The sequence below is a fragment of the Crinia signifera genome, chromosome 5 (genome assembly GCF_055691185.1).
Source record: "Crinia signifera chromosome 5, ASM5569118v1, whole genome shotgun sequence".
Taxonomy (NCBI): domain Eukaryota; kingdom Metazoa; phylum Chordata; class Amphibia; order Anura; family Myobatrachidae; genus Crinia; species Crinia signifera.
The window spans coordinates 218,724,325-218,745,768 of NC_139221.1; the positions used below are offsets into that span (position 1 = coordinate 218,724,325).

Sequence of the window (21,444 nt, forward strand, 5' to 3'; positions counted from 1 at the left end):
ATATAATTTAATTCCCACGGAAATCTGGAAAAGTCAGTTAGCTATATTTAGCATTAGCCCATTGTTGATGCGCACATAGCGATATGCATGACTGAATCCTACAAAGGTCATCATACTTTATTGGCAATCGTGTTGATTTGAATCCAGTCCTCATGATTTGCTCTATTTTTTTATCAGCATTTATGCTGTTATTATTTTTTCACATTTAACATTATTAGTTTTTTTCAGATAAAGAATATATACTATATACAGTATATTACACACACATTTACAAAATATGGAATATTACGAAATACATAAGTTTTGAGCATGACTGACATACTAAAATCAGGAGCAGTAACAAGGTGAGGTCCAACCAGTTTAAACCTATAGTATTTCTTCTGGGATGCAATGTTATCACTCTGTGAAGTTTCTTGCAAGTATATCCAGTAGAAGGTTCAGAATAGGCTCCCCCTGGTAAAATTTCTGGACAGCAGACACCAGAAGGAGGACCTATCTGAACCCAAACCCCCTAGTATGTCACTGGGATCCAATTTTACTACACTGTGAAGATTTCTACAATATCTGGTACTTATGTATTAGCAGGGCGCCCATTACGTAGTTTGCGTAGTGGTGTGTTGAGAATACCAATACACCACTATGCTGGCTACGTAAACTACGTAACTTACACAAACTATGTAACTTACGTAAACTACGTAATTTACGTAGTTGGAGCTGTGCTAATACGTCGAGCCTGAAACGTGGCGAGCGCAGCGAGCCCCGCGAGGGGATGCGTATACGCGTCCCCTCGCCATGCTTTGGGCTCGGTGGCTCGCTGCGCTCTCCACACTTTATAAAATTAACCCCACGCCCACGTGGACACTGGGGTATGACATGGATAGTGGGGATTTGATTGTGTTAGTGGGTGTTTTGTGTGTGTATGTGTGTGTGCGTGTGCGTGTGTAGTGCATTATACTTACCCTCAATGATGTCCCTGGCACCAGCGTTCCCCTCCTCCGGCCCGCAGTCACGTCCTCCATGACACTCCCCAGCGGCAGCAATTTACGTAATTAGCGTAGTGCCGCTGGGGGTGCAGGGCACCATGTGATGCTCCCACAGTGGCAGTACGCTGAATTATGTACGCCCGCCACCCGCCCTTCACTGCCGGACTTCACTGCCAGACTTCACCACCGCCCGCCCTTCAGTGCCCCACCACCCGCCCTTCACCGCCGCCCGCCGCCCTTCACTGCCCCACCGGCTGCCCTTGAAGTAAGGATAAAGGCAGATATTAGCAGGGCGCCCAGCTAGGCTACGCTAAACTGAGATTTTCTGGCTCTATCAAGGCTGCCTGCTTGTTATGTTCATGAAGGGGAATTGCTCAGCAGGGCTGTCAGAAGTACAGAGTTGGGAGAAGTAAAGGGGCCTTGGCTAGGGATGTTGGAGAGAAGTTATCCCTGTGTTCTGATCTCTTCTGGCTGTATCTCTTTTGTCATCCTATTTCCTGTACACTGATTTCACTGATTTCCCTATCCCTTAAATCTGCTTTGTGGTTTAGAAAAACAAATGCATCCTACTTGCAGTGAGTTTAAGTTAGAAACATGATCACTAGGCCTGCAGAAGTGGAGAATAGATTTTGTGGACCTAACAATGAAAACAATTTTAGATGCTTATAATAAAATAAACAAATACTTGGTTTCTGTATCATATATATATAAATGCAGCAAGATATTTTGGATGGGACATACTTTACCCCGAAACTGAAATGTATTATTGGAGAGACAACTACTGTACTTTCAATTGTTACAAATGCGAGCAACCAGGCACAGTCATTATGCATTGTTTCTGGCACAAGTTCTCAAACTACCTCCACAGGACCCACACAGTGCATGTTTTCCAGGTCTTAAATCATAATAAATAGTTCCACCAGAGGCTATTTTAAAATGTGTCACTGAGTAATTAATTCACCTGTGCACCTTCTGGGTGACCTGGAAAATGTGAACTGTGTGGGGTCCTGAGGACCAAGTTTGACAACCACTAGTTTATGGCATTGTCCTTAGGTCCAAACATTATGGTTGGCTCTTCATTTAACTAATACCTTGCAGCTGAAGTTTAAAATTGAAAAATCTTGGGAGTTTTGGGGATTGTACCTTCATGGGAACATGTGTACATTGACCAGTGGGAATTGTATATCACTGATAAAATTGGCTCCTCTGGACCTTTGCCCATATCTTTGTTTTACACCAAATTTTATTTTATATTCTTTATGGACTTGACAGAAAACACTACAAGTAAAGAGAAGCTGACCATCAAATTCTATGATGTATGTCTTACCTTATTTCCTCACCCTTCCCAATCACAAACGGCACCAGGCAGGGCTGTCACTTGTCCCCTCTCATCTTCACCCTTGTTATTGAACCACTGGCCCAACATATACGTAACAACCCAGACATAAACGGGGTCCAAGTTGGACATTCGCAGTATTCCATATCATTATTTGCTGATGACCTTTTTCTCACACTGAAAAAACCCACTAATCTCGCTACCTAACCTATTCTTAGAACTTTCCACCTACGGTTCCCTCTCTGGATACAAACTCAATGACACTAAATCTGAAGCCCTTCCTCTTCATTTACTGGGACATACCAAAACCCTACTCCAGTCTAACTTTAAGTTTACCTGGAAACGGGACTCCCTTAAATATCTAGGCGTACAGATCACTAAGTCATACCATAAACTTTATCGAGCAAACTACCCCCCTCTCATTAGATCTATTAATAAATATCTCCAGCAGAGGAAATCTTACTACCTCTCATGGGCCCTTATTCTGATCGGTGCGGCCGGAGCCGATTATGCGGCCAGGACCGTGTGTGCGAAACCCCGCCTTCCATACGGATCGCCAACTCCGTCCGTATGCGGTAAGAAGCTGTCCGAACGGACCGCACGTGTATTTTTCACGGAATACGCTTCCTCCATCTAAGGGAACCTCCTCCATCATTCGATGGTCGCAGACCATCGAATGCAGGACCGTGTGCTCCACCAGCACCCGCAACCTCAGACCACACGGACATTTTTCCGTGCAAAAGCAGGGATCTGGACGGGCAGCTGACATCCGGCGATGTCATATGTCCGCCCCCTACACGTGCGTCACGGCCGCATTACCATACGTACGCCCAGCGTTTTCATGGGAACTCCCATGAAACGCGGGGCGTATGCATATGGTAATGAGCCCAAATAGCCCTTCACGCCCCTCTCCACCCCCTGTTCGGAGTGTTCACATATCATGCGGGATTTGGCCGTACGCCCCGCTCGCACATGCGCAGAGACGTCGGCGGGCCGAACGCACGCGGATATATCCGCACCGATCAGAATAAGGGCCATGGACCGGACGTATAAACGCCATTAAAATGAACACTCTCCCCAGACTGTTATATCTATTCCAAATCCTCCCGATCCCAATCCCCCCCAAAACCATTGCCACTTTACAATCTACAATAGGCATATTTGTATGGAACCACAAGAAATCGAGAATTCACCAGTGCATCCTAGCCAAACGCTCCCAACACGGTGGCCTTGGGTTGCCAATCTTTCAGCGCTATCTTCATGCCACTAGACTCAGCCAACTCCTTAAGAAATTACAAGCGATGGGTGGATCTAGAAAGCGACTTAATTGGTACCTCCCCGATCTCAAATCTGTCCTGGCTCCCTCGTAAATACCGCCTTCAACCCACCCATCACCCTCCCACCATCAACACTACCCTCCAAACCTGGGACACTCTTTATAGAAAACTCAGATTGACTACACATCCATCCCCTCTCACCCCTCTTTGGAACAACACTTCTTTTGCTCCTGGCCTCTCAACTATGGCAGCATCTCCATGGACATCTGCCGGCATCACGAGACTCCATCACATATCGGGTTTATCCGCACCAAAAATGTTTACTGATCTGCAAAGGAAACACAATATATCAACACCCTACACTACCAATACCTCCAATTACGCCAATTCGCTACTTCCCTCCAAACTTCTAGCACATCCCAAATCCCTTCACCATTTGAAAGACTCTTTATTTACCGACTTAACGACACTGGCGCCATCTCTCAGCTATATAACTCGATATTGTCGTCACACCAGCCCTCACACCTAGAATCCCCTGAGCAAGCCTGAGAGATAGACTTAGGCCGCCACTTAGATGAAGAGGAATGGGTTGCAATTCAATCTGCTATATCCAGATGCTCTATAAGCATTGCTATAAGGGAAAACTAATACAAGATTTACACTAGATGGTACCTAGTCCCTGTACGCTTGCACAGCATGTATCCAGAATCTTCTAACCTATGCTGGAGGAATTGTGGCCAACCAGGAAAATTTTACCACACATGGTGGACCTGCCTGGTAATTCATACCATAAGTCATATTGGGACATGGTTCACTCCATCCTCTCACAAATAATCCTTCTATGTGCCCCTCTCGATCACACTTCTACTGAATCCAATAAACTTTTCTTACATATTACATGCTCTGCTAAATATCAGATTGCCAGAAATTGGAAAGTACCTTCAGTTCTGAGTCACCAAGAACTCCTAAATAAAATCTGGTACATAGCAAATATGGAATATATCACTAACCTCCAAAACAACCTTGTTGAAAAATTCCACTACACATGGGCTCCGCGGTACTATTCCCATAACATCCCTCTTCCTGGCCTTAAGTACCTCCCACCCAACTGTACCTATAGATTTCCCTCCCATCCACAACTGCATCCCAACAGCCCAGGCTCGTCCTCAATAACACACCATCACCTCCCCTTTTCCCCTCAGTAGAAATTACTGACTTGTCAACATAATCTCACCTACCTTACGTTATATTACCTCGTATTGTCTTCAAGTTACAACTTATACCTGTCATAACTGTTCTAACCTGTATGTTACATTACCAATTTTGGCTCCCTACAGTTGTTGATCTTGCTACCTTACAACTCACATTCATGTTTGTCTTGTCTATGTATTATGTTTGTATTTTTTGCTCAACCAAATAAAATACTGGAGAAATAAAAAAAAAATTATGTAGTACAGTACGATGTATTAAGCCTTAACAAGAGATAAATGCGAGGGTGATAATGGCGCTTATTCTGGTCGGTGCGGATATATCCGCGTGCGTTCGACCCGCCGATGTTTTGTGTCTGCGCATGTGCAGAGGCGTCTCTGCGCATGTGCGAGCGGGGCGTACGGCCAAATCCCGCATGATATGTGAACACTCCGAACAGGGGGTGGAGAGGGGCGTGAAAGGCTATTTGGGCTCATTACCATATGCATACGCCCTGCGTTTCATGGGCGTTCCCATGCAAACGCTTGGCGTACGTATGGTAATGTGGCCGTGACGCACGTGTAGGGGGCGGACATATGACATCGCCGGATGTCAGCTGCCCGCCCAGATCCCTGCTTTTGCACGGAAAAATGTCCGTGTGGTCTGAGGTTGAAGGGAGCTGGTGGAGCACTCGGTCCTGCATTCGATGGTCTGCGACCATCGAATGATGGGGGAGGTTCCCTTAGATGGAGGTGGCGTATTCCGTGAAAAATACACGTGCGGTCCGTTCGGCCAGCTTCTTACCGCGTACGGAAGGAGTTGGCGATCCATATGGAAGGCGGGGTTTCGCACGCACGGTCCTGGCCGCATAATCGGATCCGGCGGCACCGATCAGAATAAGGGCCAAAGAGAGATAAACATCCAACCAATCACATCCTAACTGCCATGTTACAGGCTGTGTTTGAAAAAAGTCAGTAAGGAGCTGATTGGCTGGACGTTTATCTCTCTTTATCATCCTTGCATTTATCTCTTGTTAAGACTTAATACATCTGCCCCATTATAAGGATGAATAGATGGGCTAAAGTAAGTATGGAGAAAGAAAAAGGGAGGGAAGAATATCTAATATCTTATACATGTACATATGATTATTTAATATTGCTATGCTAAATGTACAATAATAGTTCTTGTTATCTGCAAGGAAATCATTTGTATAATTCCAAGAACATGTAAGTATATCATACATCTGTAAAATACACATCTTGTGTAATAAATATTGTTTTATCACAAATTTGGATTTATCCACAAGTGTTTGCGTTAAGGTATGTGAAACCTAATAAACAGGGCCAGCTCAAGGCACGTTCCTTAAGAGTGGCTGCCCTTGGAGCTGACTCATAAGGGTGGCCATCACTCGGCGTCAATTTTAAATCAGCTGCCAGTAGAAGTAGGAAGCCAGTGTGAGGGGAAGGAGAGGAGCGTGCTGCGCTCTTCCCCTCACACACTGGCAGCTGCAGCGGCAGGACTCAGAGGCAGTGGTGGTGAGCACTGAGCAGCACTGTGGGGGCATATAGTATGTGTAACTGGCCTCACTGTGGGGGCATACAGTATGTGTAACTAGTCTCAGTGAAGTAACTATTAAATGTCCGCCCCCCTGCCGCAAAAGCTGGGACCTGACAGAAGCGCCGGCCGCGGCAGGAGGTACTGTGTACGGGGAGGGCGCAGGGTTTTGGCCAGTGGCAGGAGCAGATGGCAGCGGGTAACTATAGCCCCGCAGACCCCCCGGCACCCACACCTCCTCAGCGCCTCCCCGCCACTGCGGGGGCTGCGGGGCTATAGTTACACCACTGACTGGTCTCACTGTTAGGGCATACAGTATGTATAACTGACAGCACTGAGGGGGCATACAGTATGTGTAACTGGCAGCACTGAGGGGGCATACAGTATGTTTAACTGGGAGCACTGAGGGGGCACACAGTATGTTTAACTGGGAGCACTGTGGGGGCATACAGTATGTATAACTGGCAACACTGAGTGGGAATACAGTATGTGTTACTGGTAGCACTGTGGTGGCATAACTGTAACTGGTACCATGGTTGCATATACAGTAGTATGTGTTATAAAGCTGCAAGGCCACATCTACTTTTCCAAGAGCTTGCACATGGAGGGGCTTAAAATTTTCTTGCTCAGGGCAGTAGTAGGTCTGGAGCCGGATCTGCTAATAAATACATGTTGACTGTTTGTTGTACACATCTCCAATATTTGTCGCACTCTGTTCATTTCCAACCTCACAAGCAGCTGATGCTTCTATTGAGCCAAATTTACCAAGCTTGACAGCTTGATAGCGAACACTGTCTCCATATGCATTAGCCTGCAGTAGGCAGAAGCGGCATCCTGGTCATGATCAGGGTTGCGTATCCATGTCACATACAGTAACATACTGTAGGTCCTAGTCTTTGTCTCAGTGTGAGAGAAGTATATTCATAGGTTGAAACATGTTCATTATCCAGATTTAAACCATGGAGATCAGTGCGAAAGGGGTATTGCTGCCTGTGGTTTGCTGAACAATGTCTTGAAAAAGACAGAAACATCTGTCTCTTAACTGTAAACCCATTTTTTAAAGCGGCAATCATTTACACTGCAAAACCAGTTTGATTTTGAAGTGTAAATGATTGCTGCTTTAAAAAAAAAACCTGGAGATTTCTTACCAAATCTCTCACTTTCTGAATCTCTCATCCTATTAAATTTCACCCAAAGTTTATTTTAGAATACGTTTTGAACTTAACCTTCCAAAGAGTCCTGTGTTAACATAACATTTCGTTTACTAAGCTAGTCATAGGGTTTTAGAGTGTATTTTATCATTTATATATTTTCTTTTTGCTTTTGATCAAAATAGCATGTATCCATTATGTATTATTTTTATGTATTTATAATTTTGAAACTTTTTTTCTTACACATTTCTTTTCTGCTAATGTCCATTTAATTTTCGATTACAATTGCTGTTGGACATTCTATTCATTTTTGTCAGCAGAAATGTCAATTTCTTATCTATTCTATAAAAATGTTCTTTGTTGGAACAAAGTCTTTATACTATCAAACATGTCCCCCAATGCTTGCTGTGATCAGAGGAGTGGGAGAATTGATGGCTACCCTTTAGAACCTGGTTAGAAATATTTTTAGAACTTGTTATCTTCAGAGAGACACCTGTACATCCACTTCACCTATGTGATATGTATTTGTAGAGTTTGCTGTTTTCCTTTCTATTATCTACCCCTATCCATATACGAAAAAGCGCATCTTCATTATTTTCCTTAACATGAAATCAAGGAATAGTTTTCTACTTTCTGCTTTGAAATGGGAAATTTTGCATTCAAACAAATCAACACAATTCATCAGTTTTCCAGATGATTGAAAAGCCATACAGTATATATTGTTTTTAGTCAAATAATGTGTTTTATTTAGGTCACATAGAATACATATACAGTACATAACACTTTCAATAGTGGAAAAGTCTTAAGGACCATGCCCTCAAAATATATGTAAAGTGCTGTTTTCGCATGTTAAGAAAGCAGAAGATAGGAGCCATAGAGGTAAATTTACAAAGATTGGAGTTCTTCTGCAGATGGGATTTTGCCTATAGCAACCAGAGTATATCTATTATCTTCTAGAACAGGCATGTCCAACGTTGGCCCTCCAGATGTTATGAAACTACACATCCCAGCATGCTTTGCCACAGTTTGGCTATTAGAGAATGCTAAAACTATTGCAAAGCATGCTGGGATGTGTAGTTTCACAACATCTGGAGGGCCAACGTTGGACATGCCTGTTCTAGAAGGAGCTAAATAAATAAGAAGTACAATTTGATTGGTTGCTATGGACAACATCCCAACTTCAATAGAACTCCCATCTTAATGTACCCCATATACTGTATTCTAAAAAAATTGCAGTGAAGTGTAAAGTCACAATGGCCCTTATTCTGATTCACTCGCAATGGCAAATTTCTTATCAAATGGACAAAACCATGTGCACCATGGGGAGGGGGAGATGTAACATGTGCAGAGAGATTTAGATACTAGCTACTTTATTTTTACGCTGCAATGTACTGTAGATCTCACTTTGAAGGAAAACCCCACCCAAATCTAACTATCTATCGGACAATAGTAAAAGTTTCATTGACATTTGTAACCTTGAAAATGATATTTTAGTTATTCTAAAAGTTTTCATCTTCATGTTTACCTGATTCTTTTTAATAGTCTGATATAATATAAATCTTTTTAACCTTGGAAGCATCACAATGTTATTGCCTAAGGCGAAGAAAAATGTTGGTATAAAAATTAGTATGCACAAATGTGATGATGTATTTTATAGGTTAATGTCATTGCAATAAGCACAGGCATGGTCTGTACTTTTATTCACTTGGCATCATTCTTTAAATATATGAACATTGTCATCTTGGAGATAATAAAGTATTAAATATTATTGTTGCCTAAAACCAATAGCAAAAATGTCTTCAGGATATTTCCAACACTCCCAAAGTAAACCTCTGAGACTTTCCAAGAAAATCTGTGACATACAGATAAAGCTCCTTTTTTATTTGTAAATGGCACATTGAAGCGCATTCTATGTTTGAAATGTAATGGAATAAGCAAAGTTATTTGAGCTCAACCCAGCACTTCCACTGCGCTTAAGGGGTCACCAGTTTTGACCAATCATGTAAAAGAAACGGACCCTATCTGCATAAATGCAAAATGAGCCTGTCATTATGCCATGTAAAATTAAATAATCATCTTGCTGTACAAGAAATTAATTTAATAAAAAAAGAACATGAAAGGAATCTTAATGAGCTGACGTGAAAATGAACTTTGAAAAAAAAAATGCTCAGTCATTTAATGTGTGATTTACTGTATGTTAAACATTTCCTGTTCTCCTGTATATGTGTTACAATCATTAGTGTAACTATAGCCCAAGGAGAAAGAAGTAGATATACCAGGGGAACTCATGCAATTTTTATTAGGGCCATCTGTACTAGGAGTCAAATTTGCTGAATAAGCTAAAATAATAAAATAGTTTAAACTTTTATATCTTTTGCCACTACATATGGCCTTATAACCCTTCACACCAGAAAATGCAGGGACTTACCCTGGAATACAGTCCAGGAATCATTCAGGGACATTCCCGGGTTGGCCACTTTCACACCAGCCTAGTCCCTGCATTTTCTGGTGTGAGGGTGGAGAGTTAGTGCGGGCAGCTGGAGGCAGGTTGAGTGGGATGATGGTGGCATGGCCCGGCCTGGGATTGGCTGGGTGCACGGAGCTGTGTGAGGGAGGATAGTGCATGCCACCACCAGCACGCAGGAGCTACTGCCCCGCTGGCTGTGATAGGATGCTCGCTCCAGCAGAGACTGGCAGCTTCTGTGTGGGATCCACTGCTTGTGGGACACAAGAGCTGCTACCCCACTGGCTGTGACAGGATGTGGACTCCAGCGGAGAACTGGAAGCGGCTGTGTGGATTCTCTGCTTGTGGGACACAGACATCTCGAGCCGCCCTTGTCTTTCCACAACCAAGCTCTTTCAGCTAACCAGAGCCCGTCCCCGGCCCGGCCATTATAGACACGGTGCCTTACAGTCAATTGCCGCGCCGATGACCCAGCTTCCCTGAATGATGGGCGGACGATTTGACAGCAACCCAGGAAGCCGGGTAAGAACATTGTGTAATGCTAATGCTCAGTGGAGCATACCGCAGTTTACACATGTTCTGGAAATAAACTTACACAAGTGCATCTCCACTTGTAACTGAAGGGGCGTTGTTGAGATGTTCCGGGGTAAAGCACATCAGACACAGTTCAGTGAAGGAATATCCGCAGATTTCTATGCTGTTTTCTAGAGGTATGAATACACCTGAACTCTTCAACCACTATTAAGCGTGATTATAAAATCAAAACAAAAAACAGCAGGTACTGTATATCAGCATCACCATGCAGGTCTGCCTTATGGGGCCTACACACATAGAGATTTTGGGCTATTTTCTAAGATATCTGACTAGATCGCTCAGAAAATGACTCTACATCGCTCTGTTTGTAGGGGACAGCGATAGCAGTGCCATGCGCGGCCCCATGTAGCGTTATCCCTGATAGAATGAAAAATGAGCAGGGACCATAAATATCGTCATTGCCAGTGTTCTCTCACCTGAGAACACTGGCGCTGACAGCTCGCTCAGCACTGTGAGTAGCGCTGTGTGCTGAGAGATCTAGCATAGCTCAGATCGCTGTCATCACACTCGCTCTGTGTGTAGGCCCCATTAGTTCACAATTACGCAGTCATGACTTTTACATACTCTGCCGAGTTTGTAGTGCATATTTATTTATTAATTGTTACTAAGTTAAAAAATTTACATTGTGTCAATATATCTGAATTTCCATTTTCCTCTTGTATAAATTGCGCGCTATAACTTCAGGCTTTCATTTTCAAATCAACACAATTATGGAAATCCAAATAAAGCATGTCCTAAACTTTCAAATTTACCATTAAATTCCAGTACATGGAAATGGAAAAATTTAATGTCAGCTGTTCATAATTTACAAGCTATTGCAAATTGATTTTTCAGCCTTGCAGTGATAGATATAGACCCACATTTTGTATTATCCATAAAGAGTGAATTCTGCACAACATTTGTCTAAATAAAAGTTATATTTTAGAAGAGTAGAAATGAAATGTAGTTTAATTATCCCAGAAACAGACTATTTATTAGAACAACTTGTTGCAGAGCAGTCTACACATCTTGTGTTTGAACTTTGTAAAGATCTCATTTTGTAATCAGAATAGATATTATAAAATCATGTTTTGTTTTCTGTTCCTATAATACCACTTGAACACTGATAATTTGACCACTGCATTTTGTTATGAAAATCGTGTGGTGTTCCCAGGCCCCTGGAAAGGTGGACAAGTTGGACGGTGTAATGGTTAGCATTACTTCCTCACAGCACTGAGGTAATGGATTCCATTCCCTTCATTGCCCAAACTGTGGGTACTCCATTTTCCTCCCACAATCCAAAAATATACTGGTAGGTTATTTGACTTCCAACAAAAATTAACCCTAGAATGTCTGTGTGTGTGTACATGTGGTAGGGAATATAGATTGTAAGCTCCACTGAGGCAGCGACTGATGTTCAAATATTCTCTGCAAAGCACTACAGAATATGTGAATATATAAGGAACTGTTAATAATTTATTTGTTAATAAATAAATAAATAAGGTTGGTACTTATGTATTATCTGGGCTCCCATGTTGAATGCACCCCATTTTTTCATACCCCCTACTATCCAACTACGCATGGAGTTGATTTTATATATTGTGGCGAGCGCAGCGAGCCACCGTGCCCGAAGCGTGGTGAGCGCAGCGAGCCCCGCGAGGGGACGCGGTCTCATAAGAAAATCGGGAGTCCAGATATTACATAAGTACCATAAGGTTTACCGCCACCCTGCTCAGCCACCCACAACAGAGCAAATGTGGGAGGTCTAACAATTGCCTCCAACTTGTGTTCAATTCAGCATCAGTCCTCTCCATCTCTTCTGTGTTATTGTGATATGAACCTCTAAATCAGCTTGTGTGACCATATGCATCTAAGTCACAAATGGCCCTATTCTTCTATTGGAAGAATATTTATTAGACACCTATGTATATGCACTTTGTCATTGTTAACCAAATCTTTACATACCCTTTGCACATTATTTGCACATTATTTTAGTATCACATAACTGTACTGAAGGGCTTTTGTAGGAGTTTTCAGGAAAAACTGCTCCAACTTTTAATTCACTTTTTCTGGAGACCAGATCATATTTTGAGACAGCTTAACAAAGGGGCAATTTCTGTTTTCATTTATGCACTAAAGTTTGATTTTTACTTATTTTGTGGAGTGCCGCTGTTTGTTATACCGCCTATATATATTCAACGAAAACTGGAAGGACTCCATTTGAAATGGCTGTCGGGTCAGCCATGCTACTCTTGATTGTTACTATGTTGCTATTTTTCTAATACAATTTTTTGCAACTGAATATGAGTGCTGGTTCCCTACCAAGGGATTTACTCTGCCACACCTAGGGACTGGTGATCAGTGCTCTGGTGAGAGCTACCAGTCATCAGGTCCTCCTGTGCTACTGTGGGACCCCAGGGCAGTAAAGGGATTATGCAAAACCAGTGGCAAATAAGTCTGGAGAGGGCATTCACAGACAGGGATATTGCTCTCACAAGCTTTGTCCCTGCATTCAATAACTGATACCTTACATCCATGTAAATGTAATCAGCAAATGCATTGCGGGTTGGAGCAATCTTATCACAACCTCAGATGTGGATGGTGATAAATTGGTCCCTTAGTTTGATATATTTCAGGCTATTTCAAATATGATGTTTTAATATTATGCATCTCTGAGACAACGGAACTATTTTTGAAAAGGCCGTTTCCCAAAAGTTCCCTATGTATATGATAAATAACATTTTCTTGGAGACACAGTATCCCTTTCTCTCTGTGTTTACAGAGCTTGAAGGGTGACAGAAATAAACTCCCATGTGTAGAGACAAGCAATATTTCTGTATGATGGAATGATGGGCTTGAGCGGCACTATGCCTTTGACACTTTAGCTGTGTAATAAATAGCTTCTGGTCAGCAGTAAGGGATCTTTTGACTGTTTTATGGCAATACAAGCCATCAGCTTTTCATAGGTAGTCATGTTTTACTCCAAAAGATACTTGGGCGGTGGGCAGGAAACGCCTCCGGTATATAATTGAATGCGGTTTGATAAACTAGATCTTTCTAAGATAACACTGCAATTGTTTGATCTTTTGAACATTAAATATTTATTCTGAAAACAATAGAAGATAGAAAAGCATGAGCCGAAATAAGGCAGCTATAATCCTAAATAATTGAATGCAACTATAACTGAGCTAAAAAACACTATAAAAAAGTAATTCTAGCACTGAGCTATCTTTGAAATCCGCTGACTGATCAAATATTCTGTTTAACCCTATGAGGCCAATTTATCAAACACTATATGTGTGATATCCCCTGAAAGCAACCATTTTCGGTGGGCAAACCTGCAAATATGAAGGATCCCTTGACTGTAAATATTGGGAATTTCAGTATATATCCAGTGCGATCTCCCATTTTTGAATTAAATGCAGAATTTGCCAGGCTTGGCACATGTATGTGTAGCTTACACCATGGACATGATTCGGACCTGCTCGCTAGGCTGCGTCTATATATGGAGCCTAGCAAGCAGGTTAATGCTGCCCTATTGCCCTGGCAAATGCACGCCCCCCCTCCCCTGCCACCCGAATCCCCTCACTATGCTGCGAGCGGATGTGTACCCTTACACATCCTCTCGCATGCACCTGCACAGTGGAAAAATGATTTGATGGTTACTCACCATCAGGGGTTAAAGTGAGGGGGAATGGGGTGGAACTGAGTTCCACCACATCTAATGGTGAGGTGGAGCATTTCAACCTCCACATTGGCCCTGGCCCGGTCTCTGTCTAATGGGGGGAGGGAAAGGGGGTAATTAGGTGGCATAGAGAAATGAGTTCACCCACCTCTGCATGACCACTTTAAGCCTTGCTCACCATTGAATGCAAATTGGGGGCGGGTGCTGATGTCAAGTGATGTCATCACCCCCTCCCGAGCAAGAAGGGGCACACCTGCGTTCAATGGAGCCCGCTTAGCGTTTCTATGGGCACGTACATTGTTTTTGTGGGCATGCCCATAGAAATGCTGGATGGACCCCAGTCCATGCGAGTGCCTCTGTGAAGAGAAGCTTAGCCAAAGTCGTTTGGCTACGACTCAGACTGCGATCATGTCTGAATTGGGCCCCATCTTTAGATTCATTACTAAATATTGGTATTCTGCAGTATTGCAGATCTGTGTGTGCCAGGTTATTAAAAGAAAATTGTATAAGGTGCTAACCCATGACAAATCAATGTACAGTATATTCATTATAAAATGCCAGAGTAACAATGGCTTCCAGTACATTAGCACAGAAATGATACGATTTCTTTTGTAGAAAAATGTAATTAATCTATATTGGTTGTCAGTAGAGTCAAACAAAGTATTTTTACTTTTATCTTGAAGGCTGATTCACGTACAATATGCCTTGATTGAGATGTAATAGTCCATTACATGCTAAGAAGAGAAAAAACATAAAAAGGTTTGGAATAAAATAATTCTAGGGAGAAATATTTAAGCAATCATTTAAATTTCCATGAACTGTAATACAGATGTCATAAATTACATGTAAAGTATGCATTCATGCATTTGTGTTGCTCCCCACGGGATACCGTCGTATTGTCGACCCGACTTATATGGTGTGTACACACGTTAGATGTGCCTTAAGATCCTATCCACGATCTGATCAGATAGGATTGTGGATAGGATCTTAAGGCACATCCGATTTGCATCCTATCTTGACTATATAGTGCAGATCTGCACTATATAGACAAGGCAGCCAAGACTTTCTGGCTTCCGATACATGAACGCGCATCGGGATCAGATCGGGATCGCAAGGGTTAAAACCCTTGCGATCTGCATCCGATGCCGATCCGATGTTGACTATATCGTCAATATCGGAAAGGAAATCGGACCGTGTGTACACAGCATAAGGTCGACAGTCATTAGGTTCACACCGTTGGGTCGACAGGCAACAAGGTCGACAGGGTTCTAGGTCGACATGAATGAAGGTCAACAGGTGTCTAGGTCGACATGGGACAAGATCAACATGGTTTTAGGTCGATAAATGCGTTAGGTCAACATGGGTTAGGTCGACAGGTCGCGAGGTCGACATGGGTTTTTTCACAGTTGTTTGAGCCGACATGTGCCGGCAGGCAGTATTTCATGCCCTACCATCCACTAGGTCGTGGTGGGAGAATAAAATAGTGCACCAAGCACAGTGAGGCACCAAGCCCAAAGCTTTGCAAGCGACTGCGGTTGACTTTCAACTGTGTCCATGTCGACTGTGTCGACATTCGGGTAAAAAATCTGTGAAAAACCCCACGTCGACCTCGCGACCTGTCCACCTAACCCAGGTCGAACTAACGCATTTGTCGACCTAAACCCATGTCGACATTGTCCCATGTCGACCTAGACACCTGTTGACCTTCACCCATGTTGACCTAGAACCCTGTCGACCAAGTTGTCTGTTGACCCAACGATGTCCACCTAATGACTGTTGACCTAAGTCGGGTCGAACCTCTAGAGGAGATTTTAAAATCACAAAAGTAATATCAAATTGTTATTTGAAAGAGTTGAAAAGAATAATAATCTATATATAATTAAACTTACAGTATACAGTAGATATATATTCCATGAATGCCTTGCATCAGTTCCACCAATGAATAGGGATGGAGCATACCCCTTTGATAAAATTCAGAGTGAGGGGAGGCCATAATGCTATTGCACTGCAAAACATACAGGATTCATATTTTTCAACTTCTTAAACCTAATGGGCACAACATCCAATTATTAGTCATAACAATTGAGTGTCTAACTAGAAGTTCATCTCTGCTTTAATATTACATTCCTAGAGAAAGTTCTCTAAGGGGCTGTCGTTTTCTAACAAAAAACACATTCTTTATTATCATTGTGGTTTATTTATGTAGTATAGAGTGACTGTGTTATTTATGGTACATCTTAATATAATTATAGGCTGCTTACAGTGATTTTGTTACATGTCTTATAAACTGGATCTCTATTTTTTAGAACTATAAAAATTAGCATTTGATCTATTAATTTGCTCCTATTATTAGGTAGTGCATGCACGCTGCTAAAGTTTTTCCTCTTCTCCCATTATATACATGTGTCTTTTTGTTTAGATAACTAGGTGGGCTGATAAATGATTGGGTTGCAGTATTTCTGATTAAAATAATGGGGCTGTTTAATCAATGATTTTTATTATATGCAACGAGTTTTAAAACTCATTTCGTATGATAAACAGCGCCCATGACAATCTGCTCCTATCTTGTGTTTGAAAAATGATAACTACATGTAGATTATGTACTTTTGTTGTAATTCTTGAGATGTGGAATCCGTGAGATGTGGAACATGTGTTCAATCTGCAAGTTGCTTATGTTGGTTCAAAACATGTATAAAATAAATAAATAGAAATCATATGCACAAATTCATAAGATCCAACAAAGGTGGGAATTTTAGCTAAATAGCAATATAGCCGCTGGTAAGGGTATCCATGCTTTAGGGCAGGGGTGGGGAACCTCCCAGCCCCCGGACCGTAAATGGCCCCCGTAGCTAGTCTGAGTGTACCGCCCACCCACCCCGCGGTTTTGCCGTAGTTCTCGCAACATTCCTCTTAATCAGCAGCAGCCGGAGAATGTGAGTCTTATTCAGCGGCAGCCGCTGTAGCGTGGGACGGCTGCAGAAGGAAAATTTGTAAGTAACATTTTTACGTATGGCCCCCAAAGGATTTTTTTTCCCTATATAAACGGCCTTTGGCACAAAAAAAGGTTCCCCACCCCTGCTTTAGAGGTTGACATGAGTTTTTCATTTTTTATTTGTAAAAAGCCAACTTTGTACATTACCATCCACGTGGGCATTGAGTTATATTAAAATATTGTGCCGAGAACAGAGAGCCATGCGAGAGGATGCAGTACACAAAAATCGATTTGTTCATATTTTACCATCCACATGGGCAAAGAGTTAGAGCATAACAGTGCTCGAAGCATGGCCAGCACAGCAAGCCATGCAATTGGATGTGGTAAACTTCTACGGTGTCAATGCCAACCAATCCAACATAGACATAAAAACCTCATGTCAACCTTTGTCGACCCCCAAAAAATGAAAAACTCATGTCAACATTTGTCGACCTTTTCAAAGTCAACCATTTGACCATGTCGGCCATTTGACTGGCGACCTTTTCATCCTGTTGCCTTTTGACTGTCGACCTTTTGACCCTGTAAACCTTTGACCCCATTGACCTTTTGATTGTAGACCTAGACCAGTGATGGCTAACCTTGACACTCCAGCTGTTGTTGAACTATACATCCCAGCATGCCCTGCATCAGTTTTAGCATGGCCAAATAGTAAAACTAATGCAGGGCATGCTGGGATGTGTAGTTCAACAACAGCTGGAGTGTCAAGGTTAGCCATCACTGACCTAGACACTGTAGATCTAAAATATGTAACCCGCTGGTAAGAACTGGTATGTGTGTACGCAACTCACAGTGAGTTTAAAGGTTAGGAAACACATTTTTCACAGTTTTTAATCAGCAAGCCAACCTCCTTGATATCTGAAAATTCAGTAGCTGGTGATTGCTTCCAATAAGTGAGCCATGTATATACGAAAAAATAAAATTATACACAATGGCTCTTAGTCAGATCTGATCGCAGTACAAATTTGTTTGGAAAATGGGCAAAACCATGTGCACTGCAGGTAGGGCAGATGTAACATGTGCAGAGAGAGTTAGATTTGTGTGAGTTATTTTGTTTCTGTGCAGGGTAAATACTGGCTCCATTATCTTTACACTGTAATTTAGATTTCAGTTTCGACACACCCCACCCTAATTTAACTTTCTCTGCACATGTTACATCTCCCCCCCCCCCCCTCATCCTGCAGTGCAAATGGTTTTGCCCATTTTCCAAACAAGTTTGTACTGCGATCAGATCTAAATAAGGGTCAATGTGTAGTGTTGTAACCACAAAGTGATTCCAGATGTAAGACTCTAGGCAGTTCACCAATTCATACCTCCCTATTTATTTACTTCAGACTATATTTATACATATTTATAAATATTCAGAGCATGTAGGGTTACCACCTTTCCCCTTTAATTCCGGACACATATTAATTACACAGGTTCTGTGGCTGGCTGACTTCAAGACTCCATTTCACCTGGTTTTAAACTTCCACAGAACCTGTGTAAATAATATGTGTCCGGAATTAAAGGGGAAAGGTGGTAACCCTAAGAGCATGTGACTCCAATTCCGAGAAATCAACAAATATCAATTTTTTAAGGAGTCTGTATCAATTATAATTGTCCACAAGTACCCATTATGTACAGAAAAATCTGGCGATGCCCCATAGAAGCCAATAGGCTTCTAACGTGAACCCACCGCCGCCCCGCACGGACCCCCGCCGACCCACACGGACCCCCGCCGCCCCGCATCACCCCCTCCCCCCACAGAGCTGTACTGCCCGGACCTGTGACCTCCTCCCTGCACTGATCCTCTTCCGGGTGCACGGAGGAGGAGAGCCCCGGGTGTGGGAGGGAGGGGGGAGCCGCCTGGACCTGCTGGGACCCGGCGACTCTCACCGCAAAGGACAGCTCTTAACGCAAGAGCTGTCCTTTGCTATAATTATCGCATATGTAAGAACATATGCGATAATTATAATTGCGATGGCCGGCGAAGGGGGCGGAGATTCTTAGAGAATCTCCCCCAAAGGCAGAGAGTTCCAGTGGTAGGAGCAGAATTTTGGACGTGGGAGAAATTAATCAGTTGGGAAGAAAGGCTGCATTTATTTGTCAAGTGGGTCAAGTGGGTGGGCCGGTGTGAGTTGCTATTATTTCAGCTATAGTATCTATCCTCTGTTAGCATTACTTTGTTTTTGATGATGTCATCAATACAAACATAAATTAAATGGAAGATAGTATTATTTATTCTAGCTCTTGAAGTTTCCCTTGGACTTCTGCTATTGCCTTGTTAGTTTACTAATCCTATTTGTTCTTAAGTGGCCATATTTAAGTCAGAATAGCATGGTCCTGCAGAGAAACAGAAAAACAATTCAGGCTTGGAAAGCTTTAGCTACTTCCCAAAACAACCAAATGAAAGTAAAACCTCCTCTGCATTTAAACAGTTATGAACCCCTTAATTATTCCATTCCATTGCTGCAAAACAAGACATTTGATACAGACAGCAGATTGCAATCAGCATTTCAATATTAGAACATTCAAAATAAAATGGCAAATCCTTTGCCAGTGTTTCATAAATAGTGGACTCTTGACACACTTCCCTGCTTTTTGGAAGCTGTCTTGGATTAGAGAGAGTGATACTGATTTCATTTTCAGTTCCAAGATGTTAAGCAATGTCTGAAATGCAGAATATTGTCTTTGGCACCACCAGGTTGTAATTACAATTTGCATGTCATCTTTGTAGTCTTGAAAAAAAAGCCAAGCCAAAAAAAAACTTTATAAATAACACCATGGTTTGTGCTTCCAACCAATATTTTATTAACTTTTGTATTCCCCCATGTTTAATATGGCTGTGAATCAAACCTCATGAAATGTGTTTGGAGTTTGTATTTAATCAACAATTTTGCATCTGGTGCATATAAAAATAATTTTACTGTACTGCACCTTATGCATAAATTAGGATTTTTATTAAAAGTATTTGTAAAATAGAAAATGCAAATAAGAAAAATCAAAGTAAAATTTAGGCTCTATGGACTCGGATAGAGTCATCACAGGTCTCTGAGGTGAAGAAGCCATACTGTATGTCAGAATTGTGGCTTACATACAAAGTAACACTGGTCCAAACACTATTTAGCGAACAGTGGAGGGAAGGGAATTGCATCACATCATCATATATTGCATGGCAATGATACACGTCATTACTTTTAGTGTGCAATGTAGCTCTGTCCAAACTACTCCACCTGGCACTCTCCCTTGAAAAACGACCAAAAAGAGGAGAATTTAAAGTAGAAAATTGGAAATTCTCACTCTTTCCTTCATATTTAGCTATAGTTCTCTGTTACTTTGTGGTGCTGTTTTCTAATTTATTGACTTTATGACTTAGCTGTTGCTTAAAATGTCGGATGGTGCTATGTCATTGTTATATTAGTCAGGCTCATATTAGATTATATCTGGGCCTGATGGGAATGGTGTCATAATAAATTTGAATCAGAGGTTTATACTGTAGTTTTTGAAGATAGAAAGTGTTGATATTCTTAAAATAAAATAAAAGTTAGTGGCTTGTTTATTTTAGTCATACATACTGGAAAAATGTCTGTTTTCACACGATTATGGTACTTTTACATTAAACTTTTTATTAGTTAATCCTCTCTCCTAAGAGATCTCACAGATGGAATACCGGTAGTTAGAATGCCGACTGTCAAAATACTGATACTGGCATCCTGATTGTCATAATCTCAACAGGAAAGAGCAAGTAAACTAACCCTCACCCTAATCCTAACCCTCCCTTCCCACAGCCTAACGCTGTAATCCTGCAGCCTAACCCTTCCCTCTCACAGCCTAGCCCACACCCAAGACAGCCTAACCCCCAACCCTCCCCCCATCCTGCAGCCTCACCCTAACCCTTCCCTCCGCAGCCTATTCTTAACCTTTCATGGTATACTTATGTTCGTGATTTCTGCTGTCGTGATTGTCAAGAATGTGGCAAACAAGTCAGAAGAGTGTCCCTTACAGGAGAAAAAATCTATTTAAAGTAATATCTCAATCAAACAATCATGATTTGTCAGAAAAAGCTATAAACCAAGCGCAGAAAAACAAATAGGGCTAGTGATTGTCCTTGCTGCTGTCCTAGAAGGGATACTCAGCCCTTCTTAAACTCAAAAAGCAAAAATACACACAAATAGACAGCGCAGACTGGACACTCAGTAACCCAAGAAATTAAAATTTTAAATTTGTTTATTTGTGCAAATCTCTTAGAAATATTGACAAAT

The 21,444-nt window shown here is 42.0% G+C and overlaps 1 protein-coding gene and 1 long non-coding RNA gene across 4 annotated transcripts in view; one reads left to right on the forward strand and one right to left on the reverse strand.

The window, feature by feature from the left end:
- The window catches only part of CNTNAP2 (contactin associated protein 2), a 1,678,538-nt gene that overhangs the window by 663,578 nt on the left and 993,516 nt on the right, over positions 1 to 21,444 (forward strand). The gene's annotated exons all lie outside the window — the stretch shown is intronic.
- The window catches only part of LOC146080854 (uncharacterized), a 34,405-nt gene continuing 22,575 nt past the window's right edge, over positions 9,615 to 21,444 (reverse strand). For all 3 annotated transcript variants that reach the window (XR_014475006.1, XR_014475005.1, XR_014475007.1), the window contains 2 exons: positions 16,101 to 16,216; positions 9,615 to 14,945 (listed from right to left, as the gene is read on the reverse strand). This is a non-coding gene — a long non-coding RNA (uncharacterized LOC146080854). The remainder of the gene's footprint in view (positions 14,946 to 16,100; positions 16,217 to 21,444) is intronic.